Source organism: Telmatherina bonti, assembly GCF_933228915.1.
Source record: "Telmatherina bonti genome assembly, chromosome: 16".
Lineage (NCBI taxonomy): Eukaryota > Metazoa > Chordata > Actinopteri > Atheriniformes > Telmatherinidae > Telmatherina > Telmatherina bonti.
This window is the reverse complement of record NC_136614.1, coordinates 10,698,035-10,714,469: the sequence shown is the minus strand read 5'-3', so window position 1 is coordinate 10,714,469 and position 16,435 is coordinate 10,698,035. Positions and strand designations below refer to the sequence as shown.

The window sequence follows — 16,435 nt, the reverse complement described above, 5'->3', positions numbered from 1 at the left end:
CCTGTGTGGATTCTCATGTGTGCTTTTAAGACTCCCTTTTGACTAAATTTTTGTCCACATTCATCACAGCTGAATGGTTTGTCTCCTGTGTGGATTCTCATGTGCTGGTTTAAGTGTGTCTTTCGACTAAATCTTTTTCCACATTCATCACAGCTGAATGGTTTGTCTCCTGTGTGGATTCCCATGTGTCGGTTCAGGCTTCCCTTTTTACTAAATCTCTGTCCACATTGATCACAGCTGAATGGTTTGTCTCCTGTGTGGACTTTCATGTGTTCATTTACGTATGCCTTTTGATTAAATCTTTGTCCACATTCATCACAGCTGAATGGTTTGTCTCCTGTGTGGATTCGCATGTGTTGGTTTAAATGTGCCTTTTGATTAAATCGTTGTCCACATTCATCACACCTGAATGGTTTGTCTCCTGTGTGGATTCGCATGTGTTGGTTTAAGTGTGTCTCTTGACTAAATTTTTGTCCACATTCTTCACAGCTGAATGGTTTGTCTCCTGTGTGGATTCTTATGTGTTTATTTAAGTGTGTCTTTTGACAAAAATTTTTTCCACATTCATCACAGCTGAATGGTTTGTCTCCTGTGTGGATTCTCATGTGTTGGTTTAAGTATGTCTTTAGACTAAATCTTTTTCCACATTCATCACAACTGAATGGTTTGTCTCCTGTGTGGATTCGCATGTGTTTATTTAAGTGTGTCTTTAGACTAAATTTTTGTCCACATTCATCACAGCTGAATGGTTTGTCTCCAGTGTGGATTCTCTTGTGCATCCTGAGATTCACTCTGTCAAGACAGATTTTACCACAAATCTCACATATGAAGTTTTTCTTGCTTGATTGGACTGTTTTTTTTAAATTTACATGTTGCAAAGTTTTTAAACATGTCTTAGTATTCAAACAGCTGAAAGACCTTTTTGTTAAGTGTCTCTGATGAGATCTTTGGGAGTGAAGCCTTTCACCACATTCAGCTGAGCTGAGTGGTTTTATGGTAGCATTACACTCCGCATCAGAGATTACATCTGAACTGTGTGCCCTGCTGTGATTGCAGTCTTTATCATCACCATCCATTTCCGTTTGACAAAAATTTGACAAGTGTTTAATCTGTGAAGAGCCTAAAGCCTTTTGGTTACTATTTTGTTGTAAACAAGTTTTTTGGTCTGGATTACTGGTTAGTTCTGGTCCTCCACAGTCCTCTTCTTCAAGTTCTGATTTTATTTGTTCAGCAGGGTAGTTAATCAGTGCTTTTATCTCTGTGTTGTCTTAAGTTTTAGTTTGATGAAGGTGAGCTGAATTAAACCAAGGCTTTTTCATAATCTTCACTCTTCAGTTGCCATCATCATTGGCAAACTGAAGATGCTGTTCACCAGCACATCATCAACTGCTCTCCATCCTGGTTGAGCCAGAGTTCTTCTGGTTCTTCTATTATGAGATGGGACTCAGGGTTCTGCTTGTCCAGACTCCATTTACAAGGAACTTTATGATCACAAACAGCTGCTCTGGCTGTACATATGCAGGGAACCCTTCAAAGAAAGAAAGATAAAGTTAGATTTCAAGACCACACATCAGATTCCCTCCCTTGCACAAAATTTCAGTCAATGAGAAGAGCAGTTTTGTATAAAATATTAAGTAGTATTGCAGATAAGACTTTGTACAGAAGAAAAGCTTATTACGACCCCAATCTTATCTACACATCAGCAAACACAACACTGCAGCAAACAAATGGTCAGGCCTAAGCCTGATAAGAGTCTTATCAGGCTTAGGTACCATTACTTTAAATACTGACAAATAGGGCTGCACAATTCTGAATAAAATGAGCATCACAATTTTTTTTGCTTAAAATTGAGATCACGATGCTCTCATGATTTTTTTTCCAATAGAAATATTTGTTGCACGTATTACTGGCACATCAACTTTTCAACAGCTGACACTGAACATAAAAACAATACATTTCTCTCTTCTCTTCTCTTACACACACAACCTATGAATAATTTTAATAGTAACATTTTTTTAACATTTTTTCTGTGCATACTGTGATGAGAGGTAGGTATGTTTCTTAAAATATAAACAACAGGAACGTTGGACATAAAGCTAGAAATTTCACATAGCAGTCTTTAAGTTAAATTTGATATTCTGACATTTAACAATGGAGGACAAAATTAATTTATGCAATGTGGGTCTAAAGGGATTCAAAATTTACTTTTTTTTAAAGCGATAGCCTATTTCAGTGGCAAAATAAAAAAAAAAACTTTTTAAAAACCTAAATAGAAAAGAGTTTATTCATAATACTAAACAAATTAAGGGTGGTTTTGACTCATCTTTTGTTTCTCCCACATTATCCCTCTCACCTATAACGTCCATTACATTACACGGATATGGTCAATTTAAACTGGACATTAACAATCTAAATGGACCGAACAGAGACAACAGAAATTATCTTAGTTTACATCCTAATCTGTAAGCCAGGGTGGGATCAGTGGTGGATTTACACAAGCTCTATTCATTTTGACTGTGCACGCGGACTTGTGCTGGTGTCCTCCCTGCTCCTCTGAGGTGCAGCCGGAGTCGACTGTGAGACTGGCCGGCTCGGAGTGCTTTAGGACAGGGACGGGGTTCCGCTGCAGTCAATACTAAAATCGATTACAACATGGAGAAAATGTCCGCTAGAATCGGTGGAAATTGCCCTCCTCCCCCATTCGGCTGTCTGGAGCTGCCTCCCTGAGATCAACTATGGACTCAAGGCCGAGGGCAAACTGTTTTCCTCACCTGGAACCCAAACAAAAATCATATCTGGATTTGGCTTCCCAGAGGCCTTGGGCCGGCTCAAACCCCTCTGAGAACGGAAGGAGACATGTTCATAGATGCTCTGTCCCCCTCCTCATCCACCCCCAGCCCCCTCCCACATGACTCACCCCCTTCCTTGACTTTGTGTGTCTTGTTTAGTTTGTGCTTCAGTGTATGAGGTTTTTTTTTCCTCTGTATATTCGGACCGTGTCTTCCTGGCGCGGCCCGGAGTCACATGACCTTTTTTGCCCTAGACCCCCTATGAGCCTTTTGTATCTCTGTTATCTATTGTAAACAGCGCTGGTATAATAGCTGCATGGCCTAAGCTTAAGCTCCGTTCTGTATTGCTCTTTTGTCATGAATGTTACATGTCTGTATGTCTGACCTTGGACGAGCTGGCTTGAACTCTGAATTTCCCCTCGGGGATGAATAAAGTATCTTTGATTTGATTTGATAAGGATCCGCCGTTGTCATTTGTTGAGGGAGAAAGAGGGAGGGCTTGTTTTGATGCAGGTCGAGATTGTGATTCTTTAATAATTAATTGTACAGCCCCACTGACAAAGTTTTCGTACTGTGAAACTTTAACATTCATGTTGATGATAAACATGACAGTTTAAATGTTGCTTTTAATTTTATATTAAATTCAATAGGCTTTTCACAAAATGTCCAGACCTACTCATACTATACATCTTATTCTGACAAGTTGCATCGATAGTGAAGAACTAAATTTTTCCTCATAACCCTGCCTTGTCTGATCATTTCTAAATAACGTTTGAATTGACTTTACTTGACTACACAATGGCTTCGAAAAAAAAAATTATAGTTGACGTTTGTTAGTGTTGTTGCCAAATTTAAGAACTCAATTTCATCAGTATTTCCTACAATAGCGTGTTAATATGACAGAGAACATCAATCTGAGCTTGTCTCTGACAGGTTGATGAATTTGTTGACAGTGACAGCTTTAATCCATACAACACTGGACAATGTTGCTCCTCGAAAAATTGGATAACCAGTCAGAAGAAGCAGGCTCCTTGGTTTAATTCACAGCTTTGAGCTTTAAAGCAGACATCAAGGTGTTTTGAAAGAAAATGCAGTTTACCTGGTCTAGAAGAGTGTCACATCGTCTTAAAAGAAGGTTTAATGGCATTCAAGAAAGCCCTGTGTAAGGCTCGAACACCTTACTATTCATCTTTGATAGAGGTGAACAAGAACAATCCCAGGTTTCTCTTCAGCAATGTCGCCAGGCTAACTGCAAGCCATAGGGCTGTTGAGCCAGGTATTCCTCTAAACTTCAAATGTGACAGCCTTATGACTTTTTGAAAACAAAATAGTTTCTATTATAGAGAAAATCCATGATATCCTTCTTGCTTTTGATGATGTTTCATCTGCAGCAGCTTTCCAAACTTATAGAAGCTGATTTTCTTTCAGCCAGGGCATCGTAGGCGGTGCAAAGGCCTATTGGAATCGCTGGAAGTATTCTTCTCATAAATGAATTGCCTTTTTGAGGGGTTTAACATGCTCAAAATCCTAACAAATTTTGCGTACCCAACCCATTGGAATGTTGGGGTGGTAAGAGCTGTTTGACGGAAACTGAATGAGAGCACCACCTATTTTAGGTGCCATCCATCCATCCATCTTCTGCCGCTTATCCGGAGTCGGGTCACGGGGGCAGCAGCCTAAGCAGGGAAGCCCAGACTTCCCTCTCCCCAGCCACATTTGCCAACTCTGCGGGGGGGATCCCGAGGCGTTCCCAGGCCAGCCGAGAGATATAATCCCTCCAGCGTGTCCTGGGTCATCCCCGGGGTCTCCTCCCAGAGGGACGTGCCTGGAACACCTCACCAGGGAGGCGTCCAGGAGGCATCCTGACCAGATGCCCGAGCCACCTCAACTGGTTCCTCTCGATGCGGAGGAGCAGCGGCTCTACTCTGAGCCCCTCCCGGATCACCGAGCTCCTCACCCTATCTCTAAGGGTGAGCCCGGCCACCCTGCGGAGGAAACCCATTTCAGCCGCCTGTATACGAGATCTCGTTCTTTCGGTCACGACCCACAGCTCATGACCATAGGTGAGGGTAGGAACGTAGATCGACTGGTAAACCGAGAGCTTCGCCTTCTGGCTCAGCTCCTTCTTCACCACGACAGACCGGCGCAGAGCCCGCATTACTGCAGACGCCGCACCGATCCGTCTGTCGATCTCGCGCTCCATCCTTCCCTCACTCGTGAACAAGACCCCGAGATATTTAAACTCCTCCACTTGAGGCAGGACCTCACTCCCGACCCAGAGAGGGCAATCCACCCTATTCCGGCTTAGGACCATGGTCTCAGATTTGGAGGTGCCGATTCCCATCCCAGCCGCTTCACACTCGGCCGCGAATCGCTCAAGCGAGAGCTGGAGATCACGACCAGATGAAGCCAACAGGACCACGTCATCCGCAAAAAGCAGGGACCCAATCCTGAGGCCACCAAGTCGGATCCCCTCAACACCTCGGCTGCGCCTAGAAATTCTGTCCATATAAGTTATGAACAGAATCGGTGATAAAGGGCAGCCTTGGCGGAGTCCAGCCCTCACCGGAAACGAATCCGACTTACTACCGGCAATGCGGACCAAGCTCTGACACCTGTCGTACAGGGACCGGACAGCCCTTACAAGGGGGTCCGGTACCCCATACTCCCGGAGTACCCCCCACAGGAGCCCCCGGGGGACACGGTCGAATGCCTTCTCCAGGTCCACAAAGCACATGTAGACTGGTTGGGCAAACTCCCATGCCCCCTCCAGGACCCCAAAGAGGGTATAGAGCTGGTCCACTGTTCCGCGACCAGGACGAAAACCACACTGCTCCTCCTCAATCCGGGATTTGACTATCCGGCGGACCCTCCTCTCCAGGACCCCTGAATAGACCTTACCAGGGAGGCTGAGGAGTGTGATTCCCCTGTAATTAGAACACACCCTCCGGTCCCCCTTCTTAAAAAGGGGGACTACCACCCCAGTCTGCCAATCCAGCGGTACTGCCCCCGATGTCCACGCGATGCTGCAGAGGCGTGTCAGCCAGGACAGCCCCACAGCATCCAGAGCCTTAAGGAACTCCGGGCGGATCTCATCCACCCCCGGGGCCTTGCCGCCAAGGAGCTTTTTGACCACCTCAGCGACTTCAGCCCCAGAGATAGGAGAGTCCACCCCTGAGTCCGCCAGCTCTGCTTCCTCATCGGAAGACATGTTGGTAGGATTGAGGAGGTCTTCGAAGTATTCCTTCCACCGACCCACTACGTCCCGAGTTGAGGTCAGCAGCTCCCCATCTCCACTGTACACAGTATTGATGGAGCACTGCTTCCCCCTCCTGAGCCGCCGGATGGTGGACCAGAATCTCCTCGAAGCCGTCCGGAAGTCTTTCTCCATGGCCTCGCCGAACTCCTCCCATGCCCGAGTTTTTGCCTCGGCAACAGCCGAAGCCACATGCCGCTTAGCCCGCCGGTACCCATCAGCTGCCTCCAAATTCCCACAGGCCAAGAAGGCCCAATAGGACTCCTTCAGCTTGACGGCATCCCTCACTGTTGGTGTCCACCAATGAGTCCTGGGATTACCGCCACGACAGGCACCAACGACCTTACAGCCACAGCTCCGGCCGGCCGCCTCAGCAATAGAGGCACGGAACACAGCCCATTCGGACTCAATGTCCCCCGCCTCATTCGGGACATGGTTGAAGCCCTGCTGAAGGTGGGAGTTGAAGCTCGCTCTGACGGGGGACTCAGCCAGGCGTTCCCAGCAGACCCTCACAACACGTTTGGGTCTGCCAGATCTGACCGGCCTCCTCCCCCACCACCTGAGCCAACTCACCACCAGGTGGTGATCAGTTGACAGCTCCGCCCCCCTCTTCACCCGAGTGTCCAAGGCATGTGGCCGCAGGTCCGACGATACGACTACAAAATCGATCATCGAACTGCGGCCCAGGGAATCCTGATGCCAGGTGTACATGCGGACACTCTTATGTTGGAACATGGTGTTCGTTATGGACAATCCATGACGAGCACAGAAGTCCAATAACAAAACACCATTTGGGTTCAGAGGAGGGGGACCATGCGTCCCAATCACTCCCCTCCAGGTCTCACTGTCATTGCCCATGTGAGCATTGAAGTCCCCCAGCAGAACAATGGAGTCCCCAGAAGGAGCACCCTCCAGCACTCCCTCCAAGGACCCCAGAAAGGGTGGGTACTCTGAACTGCTGTTCGGTGCATAAGCACAGACAACAGTCAGGACCCGTCCCCCCACCCGGAGGCGGAGGGAAACTACCCTTTCCTCCACCGGGGTAAACCCCAACGTGCAGGCACCAAGCTGGGGGCTGATGAGAATGCCCACACCTGCTCAGCGCCTCCCACCATGAGCAACTCCAGAGTGGAAGAAAGTCCAGCCCCTTTCGAGGGTATTGGTTCCAGAGCCCAAGCCATGCGTCGAGGTGAGTCCAACTATATCTAGCCGGAACCGCTCAACCTCGCGCACAAGCTCAGGCCCCTTCCCCACCAGAGAGGTGACGTTCCACGTCCCTAGAGCCAGCTTCTGCAGCCGGGGATCGGACCGCCAGGGTCCCCGCCCCTTGCTGCCGCCCAGCTCACATTGCACCCGACCCCTACGGCTCCTCCCGCAGATGGTGAGCCCACGGGAGGTGGGGCCCATGTAACCCTTTCGGGCTGAGCCCGACCGGGCCCCATGGGCGAAGGCCCGGCCACCAGACGCTCGCTCTCGTACCCCACCTCCAGGCCTGGCTCCAGAGGGGGGTCCCGGTAACCCGCGTCCGGGCAAAGGAACATTCATGCCCAGGTTGGTCGTCATCGTAGAGGTCGATGAGCCGTGCTTGGTCTGGTCCCTCCCCTAGACACCTGTTTGCCATGGGTGACCCTACCAGGGGCATAAAGCCCCCGACAACATAGCTGCCAGGATCTTCGGGACGCACAAACCCCTCCACCACGATAAGGTGACGGCTCAGGGAGGGGCTATTTTAGGTACCCCGCCACTAAATGTCATCAAACTTTATGAAAATTGACAACACATTCTACAGCCCAAAGCAAACAAAAACATTAACATTTGATGCCAGTCCAATCCTGAAGAAATGTACCTGTCAACAATCAACAATCAATTTTTTTAAAGTACATAGTCTTCTCACATAGATATTACATCAAGTCAGGTTATTTTTTTTTTTGAGGATTTCATGCCGGTTTGGAGGGTATGTTGCAGGGAAGATTTTTCAGCATATTTTTTGCTCTTCCAAGGCTTGTTATGATGAGTCTCCATCGCAACGAAAGACTTGTTGAAAATCGGGATCAACTGATTAACCTCTCCCAAATCAGGGTTATCAGTGAAACAACATATCAAATCCTGATGGAGTTGAAAAGACTTAAACGTCTCCCTCTCTGCAACTCTACCAACATTCCAGCAGTTTGTCAGCTACTCCACCAAAGATAAGATAAGATCTTGGAGTTATTTTATGCAAATATGAATAATGGATACAGTTGTTCTGCCCTGCCTCCTTTAGGAAGATGTGACCATAATCTGGTTCTGCTCATCTCCACCTACAAACTCATCGTTCAGCAGCAACCAGTCATCACAAAGACTATCAAAATCTGGTCTGCTGAAGCTGAAGAGCTAGATGCTCTTAGAGGAGGCTTCGAGGCTACAGACTGGAATGTCCTTTGTGAACCTCATGGAGACAACATCAACGCCATGACTGAGTGTGTGACAGATTACATAAACTTCTGTGTGGACAGCATCGTCCCAACAAGAACAGTGAGGTGCTTCCCCAATAACAAACTCTGGATCACCAGTGACCTGAAAAAGCTGTTGAACATCAAAAAGAAAGCCTTCAGGGATGGAGACGGAGTTATTGAGGGCAACACAAAAACAACTTAAAACACAAACTAAGAAGTGCAAGGAGGACTATAGGAAGAAGTTAGAAAGTCAGCTCCAGCAGAATAACGTGAAGGATGTGGTCTGGAATGAAGAAGATCAATGGCTTCAAGTTAAAGGGGGACCAGGCTGATGAAGGTCTGGACAGAACTAATGAGCTGAACATATTCTTCAACAGGTTTAGTTCACCCCCCACCTCCAGCCCAACAGACCACACACCCTCCATAAGCCCACTGCTTTACTGTCACGCCTCCAATCTGTCACCCTGCAGCTCAGTCATGGAGCACAACACATCTTCATCTCCCTCCACATCAGGACATCCTGAGACCTCCACCTTGTTTGTCTCTTGCAATCAGGTTAAGAAGCAACTTGAGAAACTAAACCAGAATAAGGCTGCAGGTCCAGATGGTGTCAGTCCCAGAGTTCTAAAGACCTGCTCAAAACAACTCTGTCCAATTCTCTAGCACGTTTTCAACACCAGTCTGAGACAAAATAGAGTCTCAGTGCTGTGGAAAACCTCCTGCCCTGTTCCAGTGCCTAAAAAAACACAACCAGCTGAATTAAATGACTACAGACCAGTTGCCCTGACATCACACATCACGAAAGTCCTGGAGAGACTCTTACTGGCTCACCTCAACAAGCAAGTAAACACCTTTCAGGACCCATTACAGGTTTGCATATCGTAATGGACTTGGGGTAAAAGATGCCATCATACCTGCTCCAGAGAGCACACTCTCATCTGGACCATTCAGGCAGCACTCTGAGGGTCATGTTCTTTGATTTCTCAAGTGGTTTTTAATACTATTCAGCCTGCTTTGTGATGTGAGAAGCTCCATAAATTCCAGGTGGATACCTCCACAACCACCTGGATCTATGACTACCTCACAAACAGACCACAGTGTGTGAGACTGAAAGGTGGTGTGTCTGAGATGGAGGTCAACAGCACTGGTGCACCAAAAAGAACTGTACTCTGGCCATTCCTCTTCACACTGTACACCTTAGACTTCCAGTACACCGCTGAGCCCTCTCATTTGCAGAAATACTCTGATGACTCTGCAGTTGTGGAGTGTATCAGTGATGGACAAAAAGCGTACAGAGTACAGAGAACTGATCAGTCAGTTTGTTAAATGGTGCGGTGACAATCATCTCATATTAAATATTAGCAAAACAAAAGAGATGATTGTTGACTTCAGGAGGAACAAGAATGAACAAAGCCCTGTTTCCATCCTGGGTAAGGAGGTGGAGGTGGTGGAGGAATACAAGTATCTTGGAATTCAGCTGGACAACAAACTGGACTGGAAACGCAACACTGAATACATCTACAAGAAAGGTCAGAGCAGACTGTACTTCTTAAGGAAGCTGAGATGGTTTAACGTCTGCACCAAGATGTTGCATATCTTCTATAAGTCTGTTGTGGAGAGTGCAGTCAGCTTTGCAGCCATCTACTGGGGTAGTAGCATCAGAACCAGAAACTTGAAGAGAATCAACAAACTGATCAAGAAAGCTGGTTCTGTGCTTGGAGTAAGTCTGGAGCCACTGGAGCTGATTGTCCAAAGAAGAATGCTGCACAAGCTGATGAAGATGATGGAGGATTCTTCAGACCCTCTCCACAACACAGAGATGAAACAACAAAGCGTGTTCAGTGAGAGGCTTCTTCTGGTCCGATGCAAGAATGAAAGATACAGAAGATCATTCCTGCCAGCAGCCATCAGACTCCAGAACAAGACCTCCTCAAATTAATTATTATATACTACAAAATTGAATTTCCCTTTGGGGATTAATAAAGTATTTTTCATTTCATTTTATTATGGTAGAAACTTCGAGTACCTTCAAAAAAGAAGTTGGCCATTTTGAAAAAGGGTCCATTTTGGGGGTTCAAAAATGGCACCTGACCTGTCCAGAACAGCAACCTGTGTGCCATATTTTTTTCCAGACAGATTTGCCATGTCAAGGGAGACATGTCATGTATATGGCTGCCCTTGATATTCCGAATATCAGAACCCAGAGCAAAGGAAGCACCCAGGCAGGAGCACCTCGGCGCGATGGGGCAGGGGCACTGAGTAGCAATGGCTCGATGGCCCAATGGGCAACCGGGTGCTGAAGCGCGGGCTAGATGGAGAGCCAGCACCTGAACTACCCACAACCCCCCAACCAAGACCCAGTGGGACCTGCCTGCCCGGAGCAAAACAACCGCAGGCCAGTGCGACAATGACACCAGGGGCAGGAACCCCAAGGACAAGGACACGCTTGTAACACATACCCCATCCCCTCCCTCTCCCTCCCAAACTCCCTCCCACCAGCCCACCTCTACGGACATATTGTAGTCCCCAGGGAAACCCACCGGTAGGTTTGGGCATTGAACATTAGGTATGGATTGGAACCAGGACTAACTTTCCAATTCGCCAGGAATTGTTCAAATGTTTACATTTCAAATCCTACTTTCGACGCCCAGGACGTTTCTCAGTTGGCTGACAGGAAGTAGCCACCGAACACCAACGAAGAAAAATCTACCAGAAGTGTTTGCGTTACTGCGCAACCATGGAAAGTGTGCGTCAACAGTTTAAAGTGTGGCTTTACTTTAATAAATATAGTTTTAAGTAGGCTCAGTGCAACACTTGTAAAATTAGTATATTGTGCACAGGAGGGTGCACTACAAACATGATCAAACACCTCTGGGTTCATGGTGTACACATAACAGAGTGCCCCATCTTTGACACACTGTACCAGCCTTCCTCTGGCTTCAAATCTCAGTCTAACACTACTCACCAGTCCAAATCCGGTAAGCAAAACAATAAAATACATTATACGTCATCATCTTGGCAGCTAGCATGTTGTACTCAAATGAAAACAGTGGACCCACTCAACAATATCCAGCTAACATTAGCACATGTATTTTTTTTTTTTAAATAGATGGACGACCCGAGATTGCAAATGTTCGCCAGGCAGTTAACAATACTCCGCCCCTACCCCGTTCACCATAGCAACCAAGGGAAAGATGTCAGTGCAACAAGTAGAAGAGTGCCACAGAAAGGTAACCAAACATTATTTTAAAAAATTGCATCCCTTTTCCAATGTGGAATCACCCAAGTTTAGGTATTTAATATATCACAATGCTAGATTAAAAACTCCGAACAACTATTATTGAAATAATAGCAACTGTGAATGCCCATTTACTGAACTAAGTTAAATGATTGAAATGAAATTGCATAAGAAAAAAAAAAAAAGACAACTGTCATTTTTTCTAATTGCCCCACATCGGGATTGAACCTTTGAACTTCTGTATTGAAGCACACCAACTTACTACGCCACTAGTGCTCTTAAAGTTTTGAAAGTTTTTCCAATTGGGATGGCAATGCCTTTTTTTCCCCCCACTGAAGCTCATTAGCACATTAATATGAATGCCCATGAGGCATTCACATTAAAACAGTTCCTAAATAAGCGGTAAAAGCAGATTAAACAACTCAAAACCATGCATTAGATGGTGATAATGGGTGACACAGAGTTGAGAACACCACACTGTGCAGCGTTGTTTGAAAATACTAGATAATTGTGTTCAATAATCGAGATCTCAATTTCAGCCAAAATAATCGTGATTATAATTTTTGTCATAATCGAGTAGCCATTCCTTCTAGGGACTACTTATCAAACACAATAATCCAATCTTGGTACAAGGTCAAAAAGTCCAATATAATTACAGATATTGTATTGTATTTTAGATCCCATCCAGACTTTTGAGGACATATTTTCCTTATTTAATTCAGCTTTTCTGGATATGATTATTTTATCTCAATTGACAGATTATGTACCTTAATCTTTTAAGACTGCTGTAAAGACTACTGTAATCAAACCATCACTGGTTATTAATCGGCCATCACTGTCATGAACAAAATGCACACGGATGCACCTTTTTACATATCCATGTGACCTGTAATTGCTGTCAAATGCTGTGTAGATACTATGTAAATAGTTAGAAAATAACCTATAACCAATGTTCATTGCTGCTTGCACCCATGTTCCTGTTTTCCTTTTTCTACAGTTTATTTATGTTTATTTATTAAACTCTCTTTTTTTGGCTAATTCTTTGCTTATTTTGAAGTAAGTGCAATTGAGAGCAACTTGCCACCATGTGCAACTCCAGAGTGGAAGAAGGTCCAGCCCCTCTCAAGGGTACTGGTTCCAGAGCCCAAGCCATGCATCAAGGTGAGTCCACTTATATCGAGCTGGAACCACTCAACCTCGTGCACAAACTCAGGCTCCTTCCCTGCCAGAGAGGTCACATTCCATGTCCCAAGAGCCAATTTCTGCAGCCGAGGATCGGACCACCAGGGTCCCCGCCTCTTGCTGCCGCCCATCTCACACTGCACCCGTTTAGTTTAGTCCAGTCTATTTTACAGTCATTTAGCAGATGCTTTTATCCAAAGCAACTTACATATGAGAGAGAACAACACAAGCATGAAATCAAACAGTAGAGGACATCATAGGAAGGTGCTGGTCCAGTTGGGACGCAGGTCCTGACATGAAGGGCTACAGGCTTTTTTTCTTAAAAAACCCCTACATACAAAGAATAAATACCATAATACTTGTTGCAAAGAACTGAGCTAAGTTCACCTACTATTCTGACAAATAGAGTTGAAACTAAGTGTGGAAGAAAATTTAATTAAAATCCATCCATAACTTTTTGAGTTATCTTGAACACAAGCAGATAAAAGCCGGTAAAAACATAACCTCCTTGGCAGAGATAAGAAAAACGCCTTGGATCACGCAAGGAGCAAAACCAGAGGGGGAGAAGCCAAGACATGGCGCTACTTTCAAATGTTGCTCGCGCCCCATCATGACCTACCCCAGCTTTAACTTTAACTTTAGTGAAAAATAATCCTTGCTAGACGCATATACAGCTGTCCTCATATGTATTCTCCCATGAAAGAAGGAGAAAAACAGCCGTCTGGGAAATAAGCTGAAATTGATAAAAAGTAATAATAAACTAAGTCTATGGCTGGTCAGTATTTTGAGTTTTTGAAGATTATTTCTTGATTAAAGATAAAATCATGTTCCTCAGCAGCATGGACCAGGCCTGATGCTGTGAAAAACTTATTTTACAGAGGAAAAGTGTGATAGTTACACGCTGTTAAATTAGTCTGGGAATAAGCTAAATAAGTCTAAATGTATAACTTTGTTTGTTTTTAACCCTTTCGGGCATGGTGGCCCTGTAGTGGGCACCTATTTACAAGCTCTTTTCTTGCATATCTTATTCATGAATGAGGGTGGTATTTTTCGAAATAAACCACTTGGATGTTGGCGAGTCCTCCAATATGTTTCCACTCATTGGAGATAAAATAAATATGATACAATTGAACATAATGTAATTAAGCAACTTTGCATTTGCAATAAAAAGGGAAAAGAAAAATGATACAGCAATATTTATAGAAGATTTACATAATATGTGTTATTCTATCACTATTTTGTAGAGTACATTAAAATAAATCATACAAAATTCTAAATATCACTAATTAACAAAAAGTATCATTGTATTCTTGTAGAGGTAAAATACTATGTTTAGGAAAATGTTGCATTGTTTTTTTTTTTTTATTAATTCATGCATGAAAGGGTTAATTAAGTTGAAGTTCATGTATTTAATTTTCAGTGTTATTTTTCATGTTCATGCAATAATGCTTGAAGTTTATAAAAGTGTCTCCATTGCACTTTGAATTTGGCAAATGTGGATTTGATTCAGAACTTGCTGTGTTTGTTTTTTTTGTCATTTGTGTTACAAAACTATTAATCTACAGATCAATTGATAGATCTACATGGAAGTACAACCCGTGTTTTTGTCTCATATTTGCGTGACAGCAACTCCTTAAGGGAGTACCACCACCTATTTTGTTCCACTTAAAGCACTGACCACAACCACGCAATTCCCTTATTAAAATCAAACAAATCACACCAAGGGATGTATTGTCTCACCTGTTCTGACGAGGATTCCCTCAATTAAACAAGAAAAAACTCTATTTCTGATCCTTCTTCTGTGGCGTAGTTTCTCCGCAGCGAGCTGGTCTCTGTGGAGAACAGTCATGAACAACAGTCAGTATAAAAGGTACATCGGATAACTGTAGCAAACACACGGAAGCAGCAATTCTGCTTCATGCTTTCTCTGTGTTAACGACGCCCACCTCCAATGTCCGACCAATCACACAATACTTCTCGCAGCCCCGCAAGAAAAAAGTTCTGCCAGCCCGGTGTGTCAAGAACTGTCCTCAAACACGTCCGCGAGAACAAAATGACGTCCTTTTCTTCTCGGCGCCTCGAGAACAAGAAAGAAAAGTTCTCGCTTCTCGTGGAGTATGTTCCACGAGAAGTAGAGTTTGTGTGTTTGCTGTTGCCGGCAAAACGGATTGTTTTGATAAAACAGCTTATCGAGGTGGTGAGAAAGTACGAACATTTTTACATGTGGCAACAAAACACTCGGACCCAGCCGCGTGCACGACCCGCCCTGCTCGTGAAATATGAAACTAGCAACTCGGAGAGCGGAAACCTCCGCCAAGCACAATGTTTAAGAATCCTTTTAAAACATTCCTGGATCCAAACGGGGATCCTGATCACCACCAGAATTTAATCAGTTCTTCATTTTTACATTTGCAGACACTCTTGAATATTTATAAAATCCCTCCGTAACCTTTTAAGTTATCTTAAGCAAAAAGACGCCGGGGAAAACAACGGGGTTCATTGCACATGAAGCAGACATCTGCCCCCAGCAGTGATCCCTCCCCGCTGCAGACGTGCTTCTCGTGTAGTATGTATGGACCTGCCGAACAAGACGTTTTTTCTTGTTCTTGCAGCCTCGAGAACAAGAACTCAGTTCTTGCTTCTCGTGGAGTATGGAACAGGCTTTAGACTTCTACCTACTGGCCGAAGCATTGAGGCGTCTGATATAGAAAACTCATCACCTGGCTCGTTGGCTGGTAAATAGCTTTGTCCGGCGTTGTTAGCATCCAGTGTTAAGAAGGGAAGGAGGAACCACAACGTCGGCAAACTCGTAACTCTTTCATTGGGGTTCCGAACCAATGACAGTACATAGATACTCAGCAATGACCGGGATCTTTACAGTTACACTTCCTCGCGCATCCGTAGGGGGGAAAACCATAAAAACAGAACAAAGCTTTATACCGTACAGCTACTACTTCCTCCCTCTTCTTCCTCTGCTCTCCTTTCTTTGAGCTGCCAGTCTGGACTCTTTTTCCTCCCTCTAGGTCCCCCTGCTGTTACGGAAGGGGTTAACTTAAAACGGCAACAAGAGTGAACCAGCGTCGCCGCCGCCATATTGGAAGGGGCTTCGCTTTCGGGTTTTGCTGCAGTCAACGGAGTTTCCTTTTATTTTTAATAAAGTAAATACTTCTACTGTCACTAAGTGTACGTTATTTGTCATTTCCAGGCAGTGTACAGACTGTGACTGTTGTAGTTTTAGTACATACACACACACACACACACACACACACATATATATATATATATATATATATATATATATATATATATATATATATATATATATATATATATATATATATATATATATATATATATAAAGTACAAAATTAACATCAGTTGCACTCTGTGAAAGCTTTAATAAGTTTCATTTTTTTGTTGCAGAATCAGACATTTCAGCGCTTTTAGTTCTACATCAGACAGGACCTTTGTGAGTTTTAAGTGATCTATACAAGTGGTTTTACACCATTATAGACTCTCTTCAACATGCACACAT

At 44.6% G+C, this 16,435-nt stretch overlaps 1 long non-coding RNA gene across 1 annotated transcript; it reads right to left on the bottom strand.

Moving 5' to 3' along the window:
* Positions 1 to 656: 656 nt before the first annotated feature.
* On the bottom strand, positions 657 to 15,869 carry LOC306767411. Its single transcript, XR_013771625.1, has 3 exons — positions 15,621 to 15,869; positions 14,641 to 14,732; positions 657 to 1,528 (listed from the first exon to the last, which is right to left on the bottom strand). It is a non-coding gene; the product is annotated as an uncharacterized lncRNA (long non-coding RNA).
* Positions 15,870 to 16,435: the final 566 nt, after the last annotated feature.